This window comes from Meleagris gallopavo, chromosome 16, assembly GCF_000146605.3.
Source record: "Meleagris gallopavo isolate NT-WF06-2002-E0010 breed Aviagen turkey brand Nicholas breeding stock chromosome 16, Turkey_5.1, whole genome shotgun sequence".
In the NCBI taxonomy this organism is placed as follows: Eukaryota; Metazoa; Chordata; class Aves; order Galliformes; family Phasianidae; genus Meleagris; species Meleagris gallopavo.
Genome location: NC_015026.2, coordinates 10,000,307 through 10,021,453, shown reverse-complemented (window position 1 = coordinate 10,021,453; position 21,147 = coordinate 10,000,307). Strand labels below are relative to the sequence as shown.

At 38.2% G+C, this 21,147-nt stretch overlaps 2 long non-coding RNA genes across 2 annotated transcripts in view; one reads left to right on the top strand and one right to left on the bottom strand.

The window, feature by feature from the left end:
• Positions 1-198: 198 nt before the first annotated feature.
• Positions 199-2,597, bottom strand: LOC109370242. The gene is made up of 2 exons (XR_002120204.1): positions 2,500-2,597; positions 199-1,711 (listed from the first exon to the last, which is right to left on the bottom strand). It is a non-coding gene; the product is annotated as an uncharacterized LOC109370242 (long non-coding RNA).
• Positions 2,598-3,079: 482 nt separating this feature from the next.
• The window catches only part of LOC104913423, a 31,496-nt gene continuing 13,428 nt past the window's right edge, over positions 3,080-21,147 (top strand). Inside the window, exon 1 of the long non-coding RNA XR_002120203.1 lies at positions 3,080-3,155. This is a non-coding gene — a long non-coding RNA (uncharacterized LOC104913423). The remainder of the gene's footprint in view (positions 3,156-21,147) is intronic.

Here is a 21,147-nt window from a genome sequence, read left to right as displayed (position 1 = left end):
TTTGCAGTAGAAAAGAGCAGGTATGTGACACAACGCCGGGGAGCCCGGAGGGAAGAACCAGCCCTCTTCCTGCTCTTTGCGATGTGGTGAATGCAGCCTGCGAGGCTGGCAGTGCAGTGAAGTTTCTGAGCTCGGGTGCTTTCGGTGAGCACAGGAGTGTTTAAGTTACGGCTGGCAGCTCCTGCTCTTTTATTTCCCTTTTTTTTTTTCCTCTGCTGTCTCTATGACAGAGTCACACAGGCGAGCACAGTAAATCATCGCATCAATTCCAAGGTCACTCCATCGAGGGTTATTCAGCACGGCACCTCCCTCACCGCCCTCTGTCACTTCATAGCACCAAAAATACGCGAAGTTTCTCCATTCCCAGCAGCGCAAGGCGGGCTGCTCCTTCCCATTCCAGGTGTTTCGACCCACACAACCGCACACCATTCCCTGCGCACCCTCTGCTGTCCCTTCCAGCTGTTCCAGAACTGCCTGCTCCTCCCAGCATTCAGCAGCTCGTGAGCTTTACAACACCCATTGCCATCCATTCTTTCTTCTGCCCAGTGCAGGACAACCCGCTGCCTCTCGTGCTCAAGAAGTCGCTGCACTGAAGGCACTCTCCTGAGAGGAGCTGCGGCCAGTGCTTGTTCTTCCTTGCAGCCATCTGCGTGGAAATAGCCATTCGGTGCTGCCTTGCACCTCATGCTATGGGTGTGCATGTGACACACAGACACCAAAACCCAGTGTTAATATTTGCCCTTCAACACATCCATTTTGAGACCAATTCAAAGCAAAGCCAACTCGGGTTGTGCTGTGTTCAGAACAGGCCTTAAGGAAGCACTGCTGTGTTTGTAACGGCCATCGCACCATTAATAACAGCTGTGACGAGGAACTGCTTTTCTGCTTAATGAGTCACCTTGGGTGGGACTGTTGGGTCCCATTTTATCTTGGCTGGAAATGGAAAGCACATTTCATTGCAGTTTGGTTTTGTTTGCAGCTGTTCCAACCAAAGGAGCGTGGGGCTGTTGATTTGCTGGCTGGTGGGAATGTTGGGTTAAGATGGTCGGTTTGATAAGTAAGAAAATACTCAGCACTTCCTTGTTCTGTTATAGGGGAGGGAATTTGTGCTGGTTACATCATTTGTGTCTAAACCTGCTGGAAGGATCATTGTCAAACAGCTCAGTCTTAATGCCCAGATGCCACAGAGGAGAAATGCTAATTTCTTTTACCTAGCTTAATTAAAGTGAAAACTGATTTCTGTTCAGAATTAATACATTTCCTTCTAACAGTTTAAAACTGCTCAGTGTATAATTATAGGAACAAGAAATTAACCCATGTCCACCTCCAGGCCTTGCTTTTTAAGCATCATTTAAACGTGCTGGTGATTTTCAGCCTGCATCACCATGTTTGGAGTGAAATGTTTTCAGCTGGTTATTAGCTTACTTTTAACCACATTACCACAAAGATAAAGTCCCCATAACCTGTCTCAGAAGACATCCGTGGATTTTTTTTTTTTTTCCATTTGCCTTGTTTACAATGACTGTACTTAATAGTGGACAAACTAAGATAATGTGTGTGAAGTCTCATTATCCAGATTGGTAAAAGGGTTCCACCATTCTGCTACCTCTGTTTTGTGCTGCTTCTTCCCTTTCCTACCTGTATGCATCAAACATAGAGCAGGAAGAGTAGGAGAAGAACAGCTCTGCCACCTGAAGAAACAAACAGCAATCTGAGGGGAAAAAAAAAAAAAAAAAGAAGGCATGAGGTTTTGGGGTTTGCTTGTTTTCCAGGAATCATAAAAAAATGAAGAAGTGATAGAAGTGATATGGGTAGTTGCATTTAAAGGTGAAGAAAATGTAATAAAAGGGGTTTTCCCCAACGGCTGTTGTACTGTGCAATGAGCTATACATGTGGTGAGAGTCCTAAGGGCTGCAGATTTGCATAATTAGTAGAGAATAGAGGGAAGTCTTATTTACATAAATAAACAAAACATGGTGAGCCAATGAGGCAAAAGAGAAAAGAATAGAAGATTCCACTCCCCAAGACAGGTTGCTAATGAACAGCAGCTTTCTAACCAAGAAAATCAGCCACAGAGCTGCTACAAGAAAATCTTGCAAATATTGTACAACCTTAATTTTTATTCTCATTCTGCCAGTGTTTATGTTTTCTGAGGTATAGCCTATTGACTCTTCTTAACATTGAGAATTTATCTAATTTGCTTTAAAGCAAGAATTCTCGTGTGTAACTTTTTTAAAAGAACTTTTTTGAGAGATGCAGCAGGTTGTTTTGCTCTAATGCATCTCCTGATATTATCTCTAATCTGTGTAGTCACCAAAAGATAAAACTAAATTAGGTATCTATAGACTATACCAAATAGAAAGTTTTTCAATGAGGAAGTATCTGTGGTTTGCTCGCATTGCAGTCTGAAAGATTAACATGGTAGAAAGGCAATACAGAAGCAAAATAGCAAAAGAGACTACTGCAAATGGGATGGTGCTATAAATGAAAGGTGCTCACTTATCTCTGAAGATCTCAGCTAGCAGGGGCAACTCTATAAGGCAGGAATCTCCAACCAGAGATCCTTCCCCAGTGGTGGTCAGCCCTTAAATGAGGCCTAAGAGAGGTGCAGCCAGGCTCCACTCCTTCTGATCACATAGAATTGCCTTCACCTGTGCTCCTAGGGCTGATCGGGTCCTGTCCCCAGGTGATCAATCAGTGGTTCAGGCTGGGACTCAACAGTTACCATACAGCTTGCTGGTTTAGTTTTCTAAGCTGAGTCAGTATATTGCATTTACTTTTAAAAAATATATAAGCTGCTGATTTTGTGCTAGTGAGTGATGTTTTCCACAAGCACACTTTCTTGGAGGAAGACTTAATCTAAGTGAAGAAATTAACTGATTAAAGAAAAAAAGTTCTTATCAGATACTAAAAGAGTTAAATGCTGTGAGCTGTTGTAGGGGAACCATTATGTGAGGGCCTGAACTGATGATGGAGCACCTGGGGATGTCCAGCCCAGGCAGGACAGCTGTGAGGCATTCAGCTGTGCTTCCAAAGGAGTGGAAGGGGCCATCTCTGTGCCTACCCCACCCTGAGCTCATTTAAGGGCTGCTCTCTGCAGGGAAAGTGTCTCCTGGATGAGTGTTCTATTGCTGGTGTTTTCCATTACCAGTTGGGTGAGTAAGTTTTTGGTATTCCCAAGGATGCTTTGCCTGTTATTGCAACTAATTTGTCAGAAGTAGTGTTGCTGCTTTCTAGTACCAACAGGCATAAATGTGTCTTCAGGCTTATATAGTTGTATAAACTGGGTTTTAATATTCTAGTAAAATGTTTATCATAGGTACTGCAGAATGTTTCTAACCTGTAGGTAAGAAGGCTTCTTATGGGTATCCTGGAAACAATTTTGTAATTTGTTTTTATACTTCCATTTTTTTTTCTTTTTCTAACTGTAAGTGCAAAACTGAAGGCAAGCAGTAGCATTAGCTACTGCATGGTTGTCCCAGAAGATTTTTATATTGCCTTTCTTTCTCTCCCAAGGGAGGTAGAGCTTTAGAAAACAAAGAGAGTAGAAGGTAACGTGCTTTCAGATAGGATTGTTTTTCAGCATACTAAATCAACCTGAATGCAGTAACTACTGGAGGGGGCTAAAATCTTTGTTAGTAAGGGTATATTCCCAAGGGTCACTAGCCAGCTGCTCTGTTTTTATGGTGTAAATATGCTTCTGCATCAATAATAAAGATTGGAAGAGAAGAAGAGAAATATCACATTACATAGATGAAAGTCTCAGGGGAGAAATTAAACAATGACTTCACCACACTTCTAGAAGTATCTTCTGCAATGAACATGGTAACAAGAATAACTCTCGTTAAATTTTACTGGGCTTAAATAACTTAATGTGATGCCACTTAAAAAGCCCCAAAACAAACAGAATGACAGATTATTGTTTTCTCTATGTGGCTTGAATTTACATAAAGGAAATTAGAAATAGATTTATATACCTTTTAGGTTTGATTTTAAATTCAGAATGCTAGCAACTTCAGAGTTAAATTTGTTCAGTTGCTACTTAATGTTATTGTGCTTAAGTGTTTGAGAACAGGCAAGGTACAGCTCGAAGTCACAGCAGTAGAAGTTGAGTGCAGAGTGAAGAGATGGGAAGGCTTGTTTTGTGGCCTCTATGAGGAAGAGTTATCTTGATAGAGCTGTAGCACAACTGTGTTTATATTCAAAAGCCATTATGGACTGTGCAGTCAGGAGAAGGGGCTAGTGTAGTCTCTGAATCATCCCATCTTCTGTATTATCCCAGTGTAACAATAGGCTTTCCTACTTAGCTATCAGAAGACATTCACGATGACCCAGGCACGTTGCCCTGCTGTGTTTTATGGAGTAGAGAGTTAGCAAAGTAACATAAAGGATCAAGACAACAGATTCTGCGTTTTTGAAATGTAGACGTTTGAAAACATCTTTATAGTCTCCCAGAGGAAGTCTACAGGGGCTGTAATGATTCTACTCCAGACAAGTTTGGCTAGAATGTAGAGAGAGAACTTCTTTTATGAAGTCTGTGTCTTCAAACACTGGTCGGTCTGGCTATCCAGCCATGGGCTGCAGCAATTACCCTTTCATGATAAAGATGATACCCCAGGTACAAGTGACCCGAGTGCTTTGAGGAATGTCTGAAATTGTCCATAAATACTGGGGAGGTCTTTAGACAAAGACTAAATCTTCTAGTTGTACCCAACCTTTATACTTCTGAGTGTCATCCTGGAAACTTTTTAACCTTCTAGTTGGTCAGGAAAATAAAACAAAGTGGAACTGAAACCATAAGTGCAAAAGAAATCTACTAAATTGTAATTTAACCTGCAGTAATAGTACAATAACAATGCACTAATGCATCAACTTGCATGTGATCACATTAGGTAGAAGATATTCCATGATATTAAGAGGTGCTGCTTCTATGTGAGGTAGAACTTAAAATATTGTCCCATGTGCCTTGAAATTATTATAGACTTGTTTCCATTTTAAAAGTGGTGGCTTTAGTTTAATTAAAAAAAGAAAAAATAAAGGAGGAGTGTGGGGGGTGAGAGGAAGACAACTTAAATCCTTGTATACCATGCAGGAGTCAGTACGATTTCCTTTGGAAAGAGTATATTTCCATATCTTGTGCAAAGATGTTAATACTAACATGTCTATGGTTTCACCTGGGGAGGATGCTAGTTCAGTGGTTAGTGAGCTGATGATTGTCTCCCATATGCTTACTCACAAAGGTACCATGACTTAAATAATATTCTTGCAGTGCTGTAGAAGATCACGTTTTTATGGAGTGCATGAGTTATTTCCAGCTGCAGCGTAAGCATTTTGTCTTTAGAAGGCAAAGGCGGCTGTTGAATGCTTTGTGATGGGATTACATTTTTACTGTGAAGAACAATGTTAAATTATATGTTCTTGATTCACTGTAATTAATTGAGAAAGGCGAAGTAATAGATGTGATCTGTTTGTGGCTATAATCCTACATCTTTCTAAATTGATCAACATGATTTTAATGGAATAACCTTAAAAGAAAAATCAGATAACAAGAAGGATGATGAAAACAATTACCGTGAGGGTTTGAGCAATTGCTCTTGCTAGAAAGGGCTATAATTGAATGTTTCAGCCATGTTACTACTGCCATTGCCTACAATTTGCCCATCATGTAAAGCAGGCAGATCAAGAAATGAGGAAGTATTAAAACATACATGGAAGGCACTTACAGTGGTTGCAGCATTGACCAGCTTAGTTGTAAATTATTTTGCTTTCCATCGTATACGTAGAGGTATTGATTATTGTGCTTTAAATTAAGATTCAAATCTAGAAGAATTTGGCACTATAAGGACCTGAGAGTTTTATGCAATGTGAAACTGTCCTAATGACAGTTCCAGCTTTATTAATCTTCTGGTCCTGAACACTTCAGCATTTTCCAAGTTTACTGATAAATGAGAGATATTGTATCTCTGCTTTGTGTATATGGGGTGAAAAACTAGAGCAAACTGTGTCATTTCAGGGAGATAAAATAAGGGGATTAGATGTGAATGAGCTGGTGTCTCAGCTGGTTTTTACACTTCTTTTTGGATAACCTGAACTTTATACCAAATGCATTTTTCCCCAGATTTGGTGCACAGCACCTCCACTGGCAGGTTCTTACCTACAGCTGGTAAAATTTTGCTCACCACTCTTTTCCTTGGCTGCATGCTTGTATGTCAACTCACCTCTTGAGTGACCCGAATTTAGGGAGCATAGGGACCGCTTCAGTGCTTTTCAAGGCTGGCCAACTGAGTGCTGCAATTCTTCCTTTTCTTGAAAGCTCTTTAAAGGTGCCCAAAAGCAATTGCATCCTTGGATCTGTTCTAGGTAGGACAAGGTCCAGATCAGCAATAGAGCTCCCCCTTCCAAAGATCCCTTACAATTCTACTAACAGAAACTGGCTTTCTAGAAATCAAGCCCATGGACATGAATGATACATTTAACTCTTATAGTTTTGGCTCAGTGTTATCATCACTGCGCTCAGAAAAGTGTGTCTCAATTACGGAAATTTTATCTGAATTTTCACTGCAATTAAATGTTATTTTAAAAAGCTAATCTGAAATATTTTCTGAGATCCACTTGGATGACACCCTTGTGCCACTCTTAGGGAAGTTGTGAAAATGTATTTAAGTGTAATGCATCTCATCAGGTCCTTATACTTGATTCAGGTTCAAAATCTTACTTTTAAGTAGCAGACACAGTATGACATGTGCCCACAATTCACCTGAGTGGGAAATTAAAGAGCAGCACAATACTGTGGTAGACTTGACTTCAAGCTGAAGCAAAGGAGAAATGTTGCACTAAAAAGAATTAAAATCATTTCTAATAAAGAAACTTACGTATTAAAGAAAGTAACTTTGTGGAATTTGGAATGCTTATACTTGAAACAGATGCCAACATTATTCTTCAAGGAATATTCAGAGCAGAGTGTGAGACAGATGGACACAGTCAAATCAATAGTTCAGAGAGCTACCTCAGATGAATGTATTTCACATAGGTCAAGTTTAATGAAACCTAAGTCTCATGAATCAACAATTCTGATGTAAATAATTCACTGTAATGGGGAAAAAAAACACTAAGCCTGTATGGGATGAATGTAAACATTAAAAAAAGTAGTTTGAGTTATGATGTGATCTAAGCCTTGCAGTTGTTTTACATGTAGATATGATTCTAGTAGTGTGGAGGTCTGAAACAGCTGAAGAATGGGATGTTTTATGATAATGCAGTAAGATATGGAAAATACAAAATTTGAGTGGCAGTTATAGTACAGTAATGGCACAGTTTGGTGTTTGATTTGGGTTTGTAATATGTTGTTAAAAAAATCTGTAAACCTCCATGTTAATATTTAAATTAGCTCTTGTTCCTGACTTTGTATGTATATCATTGATCTTGGTCCGTGATAACTGTAGTGTGGCCCTCCTTTAGGAGTTGCTCCACAGTGCTCTTATAGTTACCGTTACAGGAGGACGATGTAAGTACAAGCTACAAGGTGAGATGCCATGCTATATAAAGCACTCAGTAATCAGAGCTGTGCCCTGGTTTTCTCAGCTAACAGGAAAGGAAGACAGGCTCATCCAGTCTAGATTGCAACAAAATAGCAGAACTTCATTTTGATCTAACGTATCAGTGGAACAGTTGCAACTCCACAGATTTTGTGTTGTTACCTCTGGTTTACATTGTTAAGGTGGAATACACGTTGAAATAGATGCTGTTTTCTTTCCCACAAGTGCAGTGGAATCCAAATTCTATGCTATCTAAGATTAGAATGAAGGCTGCTGCGATGTCTTCCTCGGGCTACATAACTTTCTCCTGGTGTATATAGTAAAGGAGCTTATATAGTCCCTTCAGAAAGGCAAAAGATAGGCAGATAGGGGTGAAATGGCAATACTAAGTTGTAACTTGTGTGTTTGCTTATGACTGAACTGTACTAAGAAGCTTATAAACTATAAAAGCCTAGATTTTAATAACTAGGGCTAACCAAGTGGAAGGAAGCTAGTGCATACATTATCATGGACACAACTCTGTATTTTTCTTTAGAAATAGTGATTGTATTTACTTGTTAGTCAGAACTAAAAGAACAAAAAGTTACAAGGAAGAACGCAAAATGCTTCTAGTTTATGATTCTTGGATAATATAATGTATACTGGGGTATACCAGAGATTAGTAACAGAACTGCCTGGAGCTTCCGTGTGCTCTGTGTGTGTTTTCACAAATCTTGAACTGCCATTGAATGGTTCAGGAGAGTGAAAAGAAAATCCAGTATTGCATCATTTAATCTTAAAATATTTACCTCCAGTAGTCCTGGACATGATATTTGAAGATAATCAGCCCTCTATGCAAGAGAGAACAAGATGGAAATAGTAGAGCTGATCTCTCTAACAAGTTGCACAGGCTTGTAGTAACTTAGTGGTCTTTACTTCAGCTAAAACTAAAGGGAATTCTAAAAGTTACTGAAATGTAGGTGATTACAAGAATTTTGTGGGAAGGGGGATGTGTACAGGGGAGGAACATTACATCGAGTGCTGCTTAAAACACTGCAGATGTAGAATTTTTGAATTGCAAACCATTTAAAAATATTCCATTTTTAGTTACTTTAATGTTTATTTTCAAGTAGCACGCATAGATCTGTAGCAGACAAGGAGTGAACAAGAACCTTTGTTTTAATTGTGCTCCCATTCTGTCTGGGTACACTTTGCATTGATTTCCTGATAAACATTTAGGTGGAGAGAAACTCTTAACAAGAAAAATGGAAGAGCAGCTTTCCTTCTGGCACATTATAGTATATTGTATTATGACGCAGCTAAGTATAGCTAATTTATTTGGAGCAAAAGGGTTATTAAGATGAAGATTAATGTACAAATAACTTTCTCTTGGAAGCTTACTGTGAGGCATAAACTCACAAAATCTGTTGCACTGGAAGCTTTATAACTCTGCCCAATGCAGCTGTGATCTTTATGCTGGTGTAATAATCCTTGGAGTACCCTTCCAGAAGCTCTTGCTGAAGAAGAGGGGGAGGACCAAAGCTTGTTTTATGACTGGAAATGTCTAAGCATGTATAGCAGAAGAAGCAGCATTGTATCAAGCATTCGGGGCTGTTTATGATTGCAGGAATAGTTAGTTCCCTGAGTTTGTGCTGATAGGAACAGAATAGAGAAGCCACGAATCAATGCATAGAAATTGTTCTGTGTTTCTTTAACTGTTTTGTATAACTGGCCACATCGTGTCATTATGGAGTGCTTTTCTTGTTTGCATAGCCTGTCTTTGGAAAACTGTTTAGGGAAAAACAATACTGTGATTTTTAGTGGGTCTAGAATCTTGTTCTGAATTAGCCTCTGCAACTCTGTCTCAGGTATATCTTATGTCTACTGTAATAATTAGCAGAAATATAACAATTTTCTTTTAGTAACAGTGGAAGTTGTAAACTGTTGTTAGCAGTTCCAAAGTCAAACATAGGTTGTGTTTTTTTTTCCCTATGAAACTAACAGATAACTTGACAGGGTAATGTAATGCTAATATAGTGTGATAGAGCATCCCAAGCAGCACATCCTGAAAGACTGTAAATGTCTCATACATTTAGGGAAATTGTACCTCGGGGAACGTATTAGGAGGAATTCATCAATGGATCAAAATTGTCTTGAAGTCTCACTTATTGGAGATCAGCACAATTTTAAATTATTACTTTCTTAAGAAAAGCCTCAAGACAAATTGTATTTCTTAGATTAACTTTAGAAGAATGGGTCAATAATTTCTATTGAGAGTTTTGAGAGTTTTTTTAACAGTAGCATGAGCAATTTCAATAATTTGAACTCAGTAATTAAGTTTTTTCCCCAAATGATTTTCAAATTGCTTAATGTGCTGTTTATAGTCTGTCATTCTTCACCGATGAAATTGGACGTCTTTGTGATGTGTCTTAAGTGTGCCTCTAATGACAAAGAACTTTAATTACGAAATGTTTTTGCAAGTTTTGCATTAATAAGACATAAAATTAACAAAGTGTAAAGCTTGTACACATGTTTGTGCACATACAGAATATCAGCGAATTTTCATCCAGTGTTGTGTCACTCTGTATTTAAACATTTGGAATCATACTGCTCCAAGAGTAATAGCAATTAATAAGAACTCTGCTCTTCTGTGTGTTCTGAGCAATTCCTTCTACAGCTTGTCCCTGTGAAATCTGCTGCTCTATATTTACAACATGACTGAAGTAGAAGAAACTGTTCCCTATTTATTTCACATGTATGATTGAATTAAATTCAATTTTGTATTCTCTCAAGAAATTTATAGGGATTTCAGTTGCTCTAGAAAAGCAGTTGGAATCACCTAGTCCAGGTGTTAACTTTATTTTAATAGCGCAGAGCATTTTCACAGTGTGAAAATGGTGTAATGAAATGTGTATGCTTTCTAAGAAGTCGTATAGCTGAAGAGATGAAGACAAATGTGCACAAACATGGAGTAGAGTTTAGGTTCCCGTATTTGCTGGTATCCATGCTGCAGAGTTCATGTACTCCTAGCTGTCCTTACTTAGCATGCTTTGGTTTGCATTACGGGATCTCAGCTCATATGAGTTGGATTCACGTCAGATAAAAAGCCTCAAAAGATGAGATTGAAGGTGTACATTTTCCTTTAATACTTTCAGATGGCTTGCTTTGGTTACCTTTTCATCTTGATGGCTGCTGAAAATTTAGTTAGAAGTGCTTCGTTTTCTTCTCGATATTTGTATAAATAGTCAAAATGCACAGCATACAGTCACGGGTTTTACTGGTTTGTGCAAATCAAAGCTTGAGTTGAGTGCTGCAGTGAATATGACAGTTCTGTGAATATAGGCATTAGATCTTGTGTTTAATAAGTACCTCCTAATAGCTATCCACCAAGTAGCAATTTGTTATTCTCCAGCTATGCTATTCCTTCAGTACAAATGTCCCAGTTAAATGCTTGATATGTATAGAGACTCATCTCTGTTAATGCTATTATGTTCATACTGTTTGAAATCATGATAGGCTATAATGTGTGACTTAGACAGGAAACCTTCATACAGTGGATCAGATAAGTATGATTAATAATCCTCTAGTCCTGAAGTTTTTTATTTACAAAGAACAAAACATTATCTACTGATGATGTTAAATAATTATTTTAATCAAATGTTATATTCTTTAAAACGACTACCTGCATTTGATTTATATAGAGCACATGTTTGTAAGCTAGGTATTGCTGCAGAATAAGGTATGCTTATAGATCTGGAGGGCTGTGATCCACACGGTAATTAAGAATAGGCATAAAGTTGTTTAATAACATTGAGCTCTTGCATCTTTTATTCCCCTTCATTCAAATTTGTATCTCAAATAGAAATTCCAAGGCTCTGATTCTTGCAATCTTATTGATGTAGTGACTGACTTGTTAGACTCTCATTTTGATGCAGACTACACTAATCACAGAACAAGAAAAAAACAAATGTAAGGTATTTAGCAAGATGTGTTCAAGCCTAGAATTAAAATGTTTTGACAGTATCACACAAGTGGAAATAAGGTTTTATGTTAACGTTTATTATCAAATATAAGCCATGGTTTGCAGTCTGTGAAAAGGACTAATGTGACCTCTGTATCAAGTACCTATTGATTTTTATTGTTGAGAAAAGTGATCAATCAAAATGAATTTAGAGAAAAGCAGCATTTTTTTTTATTATTGATACCTGCAATTGTTCTCTAATTTAGTAGTTCCCATAACAACATCCAAATGACTGGAAGGTCTGTACCACTACTATCCACTGAACCAATAGGATATGGTGAGCCATTCCTCTGAGAAAGGCAAACGCTTTGGGAAGCTGACATTACATTTGTACTGTATGTATTTGCATGTAACAAACCCAAAGACGTAGTGTAGGGGAAGTCTTACATATCCTTTACAGTTCAGGTCTTGTCTCACCTTTGAGTGACTAGAGAAATAACCAACAACTATATAGTTACTGCTTCAAAATTATAGCAACCAAGGTATACAAATAGTTTATTTACCAGTAAATCACATCAGATAAGGCAGAACAAGAGCATAGTTCAGCACATTGAGGGACTTTTTCCTTTAAAATCATTTTAAAACTTTTTCTATTCTCTAAAAAATGAAGCGGAGAGCTGCATGAAGTAAACCAGAAGCTCTATTCTGAAGTCTGTTTGGACAGAGTGGTTTAGTCCAACAAATTGGTAGGACTCTACTTCCTCTAGTATGTTGACAGTACGGCTAGTTCATTCTGCCTTGAATTTGTTAAGACATAGACAGGAAAGGAATTTAAAGGTTGCAGAATGTTGTTTTGTTTATCCTGCTGGTGATGAAAATAGCCCTCTAAATATTTGATGTCAACCTGTTATTTCAGTGATAAGTGCCTTAGCTGCCTGTAAAATTAACAGTTAAAATTAAACAGCCTGCTTTGCAGGTAGCCATAATCCTTAATTTATTTATTAAAGATATTTTCTTAGAATACCTATGTTACACCTGACAGCACTGATTGCACTGGGGTCTTGCCCCAGGGCAGCTCTTTGGATGCATCATGCATGCAGAATATCAACACACAGTAGTTTTGCTGGAAAAAAAGTCTGTTAATCATGCTGTCCATATTTACTGTCTCAAGTGTACAATTCAACAGTTTGTGAAATTGAATAGTATATGCTCCAATTCTCTCCTGGAATGTTGTGATGTTTGAAAACTATTGTATTTTTGTGCAGAAGGAGATGAATCTTTATTCTGCAAAAAAGCCTTGCCTAGAGCATTTAGATTTTTTCCGTACCCTTATGTTTAATGTTTCCACATAAAAATTACTGATAGACAAAACTTCACAACTAGCTTACAGCTATCCCTTCCAAACCACCTTTGTGCTAATAAAGTGATTTCTGTTACCCTCCCCACTAAGCTGGGAAGGCTTCAGAAATATTAGCTTCCTTAAAATGCACACATACAGAGGCATGCATACATGACAGGGAAATGTAATTCTTGTTTTTGGAATAGCTAATCTAGAACACTGCTTTAGTGTATCTGAACATAAACTGGTGTATGAGGAAAGGAAGCAGAGGAATGGGTACTCTGTCAGCAATGCTATACAGTGAAACTTAGAATTTCAAGGAAAGAGGAAAATATTCTATTTCTGGTGTTTTGGACCTTACTGCAATATGATTATAGCAGCAAAAATTCATCGCACTTGTTCAGATAATGCTGGGGTGTAGCATGCTCTCTTTGTCCAAATTATTTCCACTTCAGGGCATGCCTACAACAGGAAAGATTGAGGAGCAGACCCTCCTGCTATAGCATGGCTCAGGGGAAGGCTTGAGCTCCAGAGGCAGCAGAGAACCTGCTTTTCTGCCAGCACAACTTCACTCCATGGGATTGTTTCAGTTTGGGTTGGCACCAGCTCAGGAATTTACGTATGGTTCTCAGCTGCATCCTGCAATGTTCTGTCACTGCTGAAGCAATGCGATTGAGCTGGTTTAAAGTCTTAGCAATACATCTCCAGGTCTGGATGCATTCACATGTTTTGATTCCTTTTGGCTTGATCTGTATAGCTATTAATGCTGAAATTTAAAATATTGGTCAATAGGTTTGATGCAACTTTCTAAGGTTTTGGAGCTTTACTTGCAGTTTAGCAATAGGCATGCAAAGCCCAGATTCTGTTTTAATGTGGTATGGGGGACTGAATCTCACGGACATTGGCAGCTACAGTCAGTCTCCAGTTAGCCATATTAAATAATTTGCAAAAGATTTACAGCAGCTATATTTGCTGTTCTTCCAGAAGAATAGCAAAAGGCAGATTCCAGAAGTGAGTAATGCATGTTTGCCAGTATCTCAGTTCCATGTTCTAGTGCATGAGGCTCAGTGTTCTCAGTTCATCAATAAGCTTCCTCTCAAATTATACAGTAACTGTTCAGAACCCCTTTGTTTTTCTTGCTAAGCCTTTTAGTTTAACTGAAAAATAATGAACTCTCAGCCTAGAGAAGGCAACAGGAAGAAAATGTAGATCTATTCTTAATGTCTTCTAACTGCAGCCTGTGTGAGAAGTTGATCGAAAAATCTAGTTGAAGGAACAGTAGCAGTGCATCTGTCTCTTTTAGATGACATTGGAATAATTAATTTTATGAAAATGACTTCTATTGGAGGTTAATTTATTTTGGCTGACAGTCACATACATTAGCAGACATGTCTAATGCTGCAGTCAGTCTGAACTTTATTTAGAATAGTTTATTTATATCTTTGGGTGATTTCCTTGCAAAGAGATGAAAGACATTCAGGATCATCAAGCTTGAAGATTTTTTTCCTAGTTAAAAAAAAAAAAATAAAAGAACAGACAAAACAAAAAATAGAACTTTGAGTACTTGAATGCTTTGACTTTCAGATGTGAAATTATTTCATTTCCTTCACCAAATAATTTTAAGCAGTTCTTTCATATGAGATAGTGGAGTTCTTTGTACAGTATGCAAACACACCGTGTCTGCTCTTTTCTCACTTTTACTGGTGGGTGGATACAGTGACTGGTAGGCCTGTTGTGAAAGGTCAGAGTATAAAATAGTGTTAGATGCCCCTCAGATAACACTACTTATCTGTTCTGACTGTAATTGGGTGTTTATGACCATATCATTTGGAAATAGTTCACTGACAAGAAAATGACCAAGCACAATAATATGATATGTATGGTTTTATTTGCTGAGATATGATAGAATGAAATGGCGCCATACTTCATATAAATATTCTCAAACTTGGTTTTTTTCCTAGTATTTGAATATGAGGAATACAGCTCTAGAAGATAACTACATGGCCTTCTTGACTTCCAAGATCATGAAACGAGTGTAGTAGTTTCTGAATGTGTATGATACAATAAGAGTTTTTCCGGAGATAGTTGCTTCACATGCTTTTCTGAGCGTCTGGGTGGAGGGAGGCCACTGTAATTTTAAAGGCTTAATTTTAAAGCTTTAATATAGGTTATACTTTTGTTTTAACTCACCCTAGCTAACCAATGAAACAAAATCAGCACAGTCTTTGTTTATTTGGGGCAATGCTTGATCTCCTTTTGTGTGGAAGGCAGGTGGTCAATCTCCATGTAGAGAGAGGATGTGTTTATAAATATGCCATGATAGACCCAAAAGAGGGTTGTTGCCTGTTTTGACCATAATATCCACTTTTCTCATATATGGAATGTCTCCTGATACTCTGTCCTTCTCAGAGTTGGAAGTCTAGGGTTATCTGATTAGATTTGGGCATCTTGTAGAATGGAAAACATGATTCCTCCTACTCTGGCATAGAAATATGCTATATCACTTAATTTCATAATAATTTTCTGTGGCTTGGATCCAAGTCTTGGATGGAGTTTATTAAATTTAATGACATCTACTTGTGAATGTGTCAGTGGTACAAAGTTAAATCGTATTTGCATGTAATCTGGGTTGAATGTTGTTTCCATTGCTCATTCTACAGAAAGACATTTTGGGGCAAGAAGATAAAGATCAGACATGGAGAAGTGAAAGAGAGCATTACTAAAAGTTGATGCAGCCATCAAAAAGTTTAAGAATTTTCTCCATGTATTTAGAGAGTAACAGAGAGATTTTAGTACTACCAGACAGTGGGAGATAAGAAGTTCAGAAAAGCTCCTTGAACTTAAAGAAAATTAACCATAGGCCATTCCAGTAAGAACCTCAGAATTTATTCTGAGGCCAGCTCACCTCTATTGCCTTGGAGGAAACATAGAGAAATGCCTGCTCAATTATTTTGTAGCTGTATTACTAAGCATATATTGAAGTTGTATTTGCCAGAACTTCAGTCTGCGACCTCTGTTCATACAAACCACAGACAAATCCATCAGGAGGCTGGCTGACAGCCAGTCCACATGAAAACAGCTGGCATTCAATTAGAATATAAGTGGTGCATTTTGACTTGTTTCTGCATTGGCCTAGAAGAATGTTGAAGAAATATTAGTTCACATACCCAAAAATTTGGCTGTGAAACAAAGGGAGAAATTATCATTGGATTTAGAGTTTAAAGACCTTCCTGGCATGTGAATGACCTGTTGTACATGTGGCACTTTGTCACTAATATGTGCTAGAAGTATGGCTTCCATCTTATGGTTCTGTTTTGAAATAAGATGTGTCCAATTAACCCAGTTTTTCTGTCCCATATTTCTATCAGCGTGTATGAGTAAGCATTTGTACAAGCTGAATAATTTCAGGGGAATGCAAGGACTGAAGTAGGAATAATGCTTAAAGATACTTTTAACCAAAAATAATGATTCTTTAGTATCATTATTGCCTGTGTGGAATACATGCAGAGAGATTGTCCAAAGGAAGGTAACAAAGATGGTAGAAGGTCTAGTGAGGAACGGATGAGGAGCAGATGAGATCCCTGGGTTTGTTCAGCCCAGAACAGAGGAGGTTGAGGGGAGACCTCGTGGCCCTACTGCTCTTCACAAGGGTCACTGGGGGCTGGGGAAAGGCTTTTCACCAAAGTGTGGTGGACATGGAACAGACTCTCCAGGGCAGTGGGCATGGCCCTGAGCTGCTGGAATTCAAGGAGTGTTTGGACATAGGGTTTGGATTTTGAGTGGTTCTGTGCAGAGCCAGGGGTTGGATTCAATGATCTCTGTGAGGCCCCATCAAGCTCAGGATGTTCTATGAATTCAGAGAAATTCTTCTATTAGCACTTCACAGTTCTTTTTGCAACTGTGTGGCAGGCAGTGAGAGGGAGATCTAAGCTATTTATAAGATTTATCTTACTTTAGGTACACGTTTACTCTAATTGTGGAGAATACCTGAGATATTTAAATTCAGAGTGCATAACCAGATTCTCTTAAGACTTAGGAACTTGTATGTGACCCTGGCACTGGTATCTGCAAAAAAAAAAAAGAGAAAAAAAGAAATTAAGCAAGGATATGTATTTCCAATTACAATTCAGTAGGTCAAATGATGGGTCAGCTGTTCAGTCTCATCAAAGACAGCCAAGATGAATGGAACTGAGTGTAAAGTTTGACTAATGCTTTCCCCTTCAGAGATGCTTTATCTACTGGTTCCCTTTGCTGCTGCCACAATGCTTGCCACACAGAGTTAACTAGTTTTTTTTATATTTATGCTGCAGTTTCTCAACTGCAGTTTCTCTGCAAGTTATAATGTTCATTCATCATGCATTCTCCTTGGTTAGTAATCTGAAGTAAAAATCAGTTTTGTATTCAAGGAAACTTTCTTTAAAGAACTGGTGATCACAATTCTCAGTATACTTCCATTTCTGTGGACTTTGCAGATTCTATCTCAGGTGTCCAAGGTCACAGAGGGGAGGGAAGGAGATAGACAATTCCAGTTCTGCTCTTGGTGAAGTGCTGTGTTGGAACTGACCTGAAAAAAAAAAACATTCATGGAAAGCAGTAGGGTGTCAGTGCAACTCCTAAATAAACAAAAAAGAGTGTAACTATTGAAACGTGCCAAGTGCTAGCTTTTATCTCCTCTAACTGTAAAAGACTAAGTAGTGTTGCTGACATAGCAAGAACTTACAAACCCTCACTGTAGAGGCTGCTCATTAGCATGGTTGTTATGGCAGTGGCATGGCAAACATAACATTTAGCAAAAATCACAAAGCTTATAGAAACTGTAAAGTATATCACTCTTTCTGGGAGATACTTCAAGTCCTTGTCTTCCATAGTAGTCTGTGTTGTCAGCTGGCAATGTCATGATGATTTTCTAAGTAGGGTGCAGTTATACACAGTACAGCATATTACACTTGCTGAACTTTTCCTTTTTAAGGACTTCTTATGGAAAAAAAAAATCCATAACAGTGGAGACAGGTTTTCTTTTTTCTTCTTTTGCCCCTTAGTATTCATCTCCACTTCTCAGTTTTTCTTCTTTTCCTTGTCAACCTAATTATTTTCCATTGTCTTTCTTTAAGCTTTCCCTGAGTTTCAAAAGTATGGTTTTTCCAATAGAAATTTTGTCAGATATGAAAATATATCCCATGCAAAAACTGTTGGGTTTTTTGAGGATGGAGAGATACCAGCATACATTACAAGAATTTCTCCCAGTAAAAAAATACAAGATACTGCAAGAGCAGTAAGAGAAAGGTGACCTTTGAACCGAGAGGTGGTTTGTCTGGTTTCTATTATGTCTTAGGCTTTAAGCATAATGTAAGTCTACTTGCTTTTCCTTCCTCTAGGAAACCTGTGTCTTCCTTGTGAACTGCATCAGTCCTTCCGACCAGAAGGAATATATTCCCTTTGGGTTAATGTTAGCATGGATACTCCCTTACTGTCTCTGCACATTTAGAATAATACATGTTTTATGTCTGAATACCATTCTGTGCTTCAAAAGTACTGACAACATAAAAGCCGGAGCGATTTATAAGTGGCTGTAGAGCTCTGTAATTAAATTACAGGCTTACTATTTAGCCATGAAACTAAATATTGCTATTGGCTGTGTGCATTTAAAGACTTTCAGTATTTAGCTTCCAAGGACTATAATTTATAATTTACTTTGCAAGTGGAGAAAGTTTGTAGTTTGAGAAACTGTGTATGAAATCATGTTTGTGCTGCTGTTTGTGAAGGTGTAGTGGAAGAAGGAGAAGAAAAGGCATCAAGGTAACTTTTAGATGAATGGAAAAACCCATGGAGTATATATACGTAAGGTAGAAAGCTTTGTTTGTACAGTGCACTGTTATAAGTGTAATTCTGGAGTTGTCATTGCATGATGATACTCCACTTTTGTTAAGTAGTTTAGCTGCAGTAGGAAGGTTTCATGCTTGAAAAGATGCTAAAAGGCTTCCTATAAATTTTTCACTCAGCTTTATTAAAATATACATGTATGTCAGGAAAGTATACAGTGCACTAAAGAGCACTTAACAATTGACATAATTTTTTTGGTGTTAATATGATTATTGCATTTTAGGTCACCAATTATGTGAAAGTGAATGGAAGGATATTGCATACAATTGCCATTCAAAAAACCAAGTTACTACTTGATCTCAGAGTTTTCACAATGCAAAATCTCTTCCAGTCATTTTTAAACAGCTAAGAATTGACATAACAGATCAAACTGAGTATTCACTGAAGACTCTGTCCTCTCTGACACTTGAAAGCATGATACTTATTGGTGGTGAATACAAAATGCACAAGGTACTTATGATAGCAGCTCCGTTGGCCTGATGTCTGAAGTATGTAGTCTTATATTCCTGATAATTAGTTTTATTCTAGCTGATGTAATTATGGATGTTTCTGTGTGAATGTCTGGTCCTTTGTTTGAATTTTGCTTATTGTCTTTTTGCCTTTTTCCTGTAGCAATGAGTTTGTGTAGCAAACGATTCATTTTAACAATTCCATAATTTAAAAGTAAGCCAAGAGATTCAGTGATGCACTGGGAGGGCCAGGGTTACGGTGTCATTTCCAATGGTAAATAATCCATGAGGGTCAATTAGTGAATGTCTGTTCAGTTATGAATTTTATCTTTAAGATCAATAAATTCTGCCTCAGTTCTCTAATTTGTATGGTACAGTTGTTCCATAATGTCACGATTTTTAGTTTACTTTCAGGGACAGATGCAGTGTTTCTTGTAACCTCCGCAAGACAAACTGACAAGAAGAAATACTACTTAAGTAGCTTTGTACTCTATGTAGCAGAAACAACCTCAGCCTCTATTTTCTGCACGTTGCTGAGCTACTTTTCTTACTGAGGAGCCTGGGTTTTAATGTCCTACTTATGGGCTGGCAGTGAATAGTCAGCCAAGATCACCGTGTGTTGCTTACTGGAGTTGTGGCACTTTTTATGTGCTTGAAAGCAGTAGCATGCTTTTAATAGAGAACAGTTTGACATAATGCAGACCAGTGCCAGGAATGCCAGAAGCAAAATGATGAGACTGTGTGGTAGATTAGGTTGGGAAAACATGCAAGTTGTTGCTATGTTTTTGTTTGTTTGTTTTTTCTGTCTGAGGGGGAAGAGGGATGGAGAGGGGAAGGCAGTGGTGGGATTTCTGTGTTATTTTTGTGGTGGTTGTTGTGAAGGTGGACAGCATCTACAACAAATGCGTGTCAGAGCGCTACGTCCCCTAAGGCCCTTGAGTGACAGTTGTCCTGAGGGCTTAAAAAGTTTTGGCCATAAACAAAAACATTGACATAACATGCAGAAACTAAAGTTGGGAATGCCTGAGGAGTGTATCTGAGGCTCTAGCCCACAGATTTGTCCAACTTCACTTAGGAAGATCGTGTTTTCAGCTCACTGCTGTCCCAGATCACCCATGCACTTATAAAACAGGAGCAGATGGTTCCTTGTGTTTGCGCAGCTGTCAGTACCAGTGGTAATAACAATAATGCTCTTTGCTTTTATAATACCTTCCATATGATGGTCCTACAGGGGTACGTAAGAGGCTAGTGTGGTTTTGTTGTTAGTTGGACTTGGGGCACACCTCCTCAGGGTGTCACTTCTCAAAGGTTTTCTCCATTTTTCTGTATCCCATCTCAAGGCAGCAGGGTAGACCTGGCTGCAGCTGTGTGTGGTATTTATGGCTCCTTGTTGCAGCGGTGCTTTGTGTTTGTACACAGTCTTTTGGTTGCTTTTCTTGCAATGTATTTTGATCATAGGTTATTTAAAGATCTCAAGTTCTACCTGTTGCTGAAACTATTGGAAGGATCAACAATAGTGGAAAAGGTTTATAGTGAAAATTGGAGTCTTACTTGTGTCACCGTAATATAAGTCATACGTAGGCCTGTTATACAACTTGCCACAACAGTGCAGATTCTCTTTTTATGGGAAAAAATACCACTCTGTGAGAGCTTTTGTATTCTTTATTATATAAACTGTATATGAATGTGTGTTTATATACATGTAAGTGAATGCATCTATCTAGGAAAGTATCCTATTGAAATACAGCTTGTGTGTATTAATAGGTACAGGTGTGTATGTGTGGTTGTATAATGAACATCCTCCATATGCAGCTGCAAATATTACATTGTCTATTGTAATAAAAGGCAGCAAAACTGTTTTGTCCAACTCTGTAATCAGTAAGCAGTGCACAGCTTATAATGAGACAAAGGTTAAAAGCAGAACAAAGTACAGCATATCTGTTGCTGGAAGATCAACTGCTTTCATCAGGAACAGGAGAGAACTTGGAACCAGGTAGACATGGG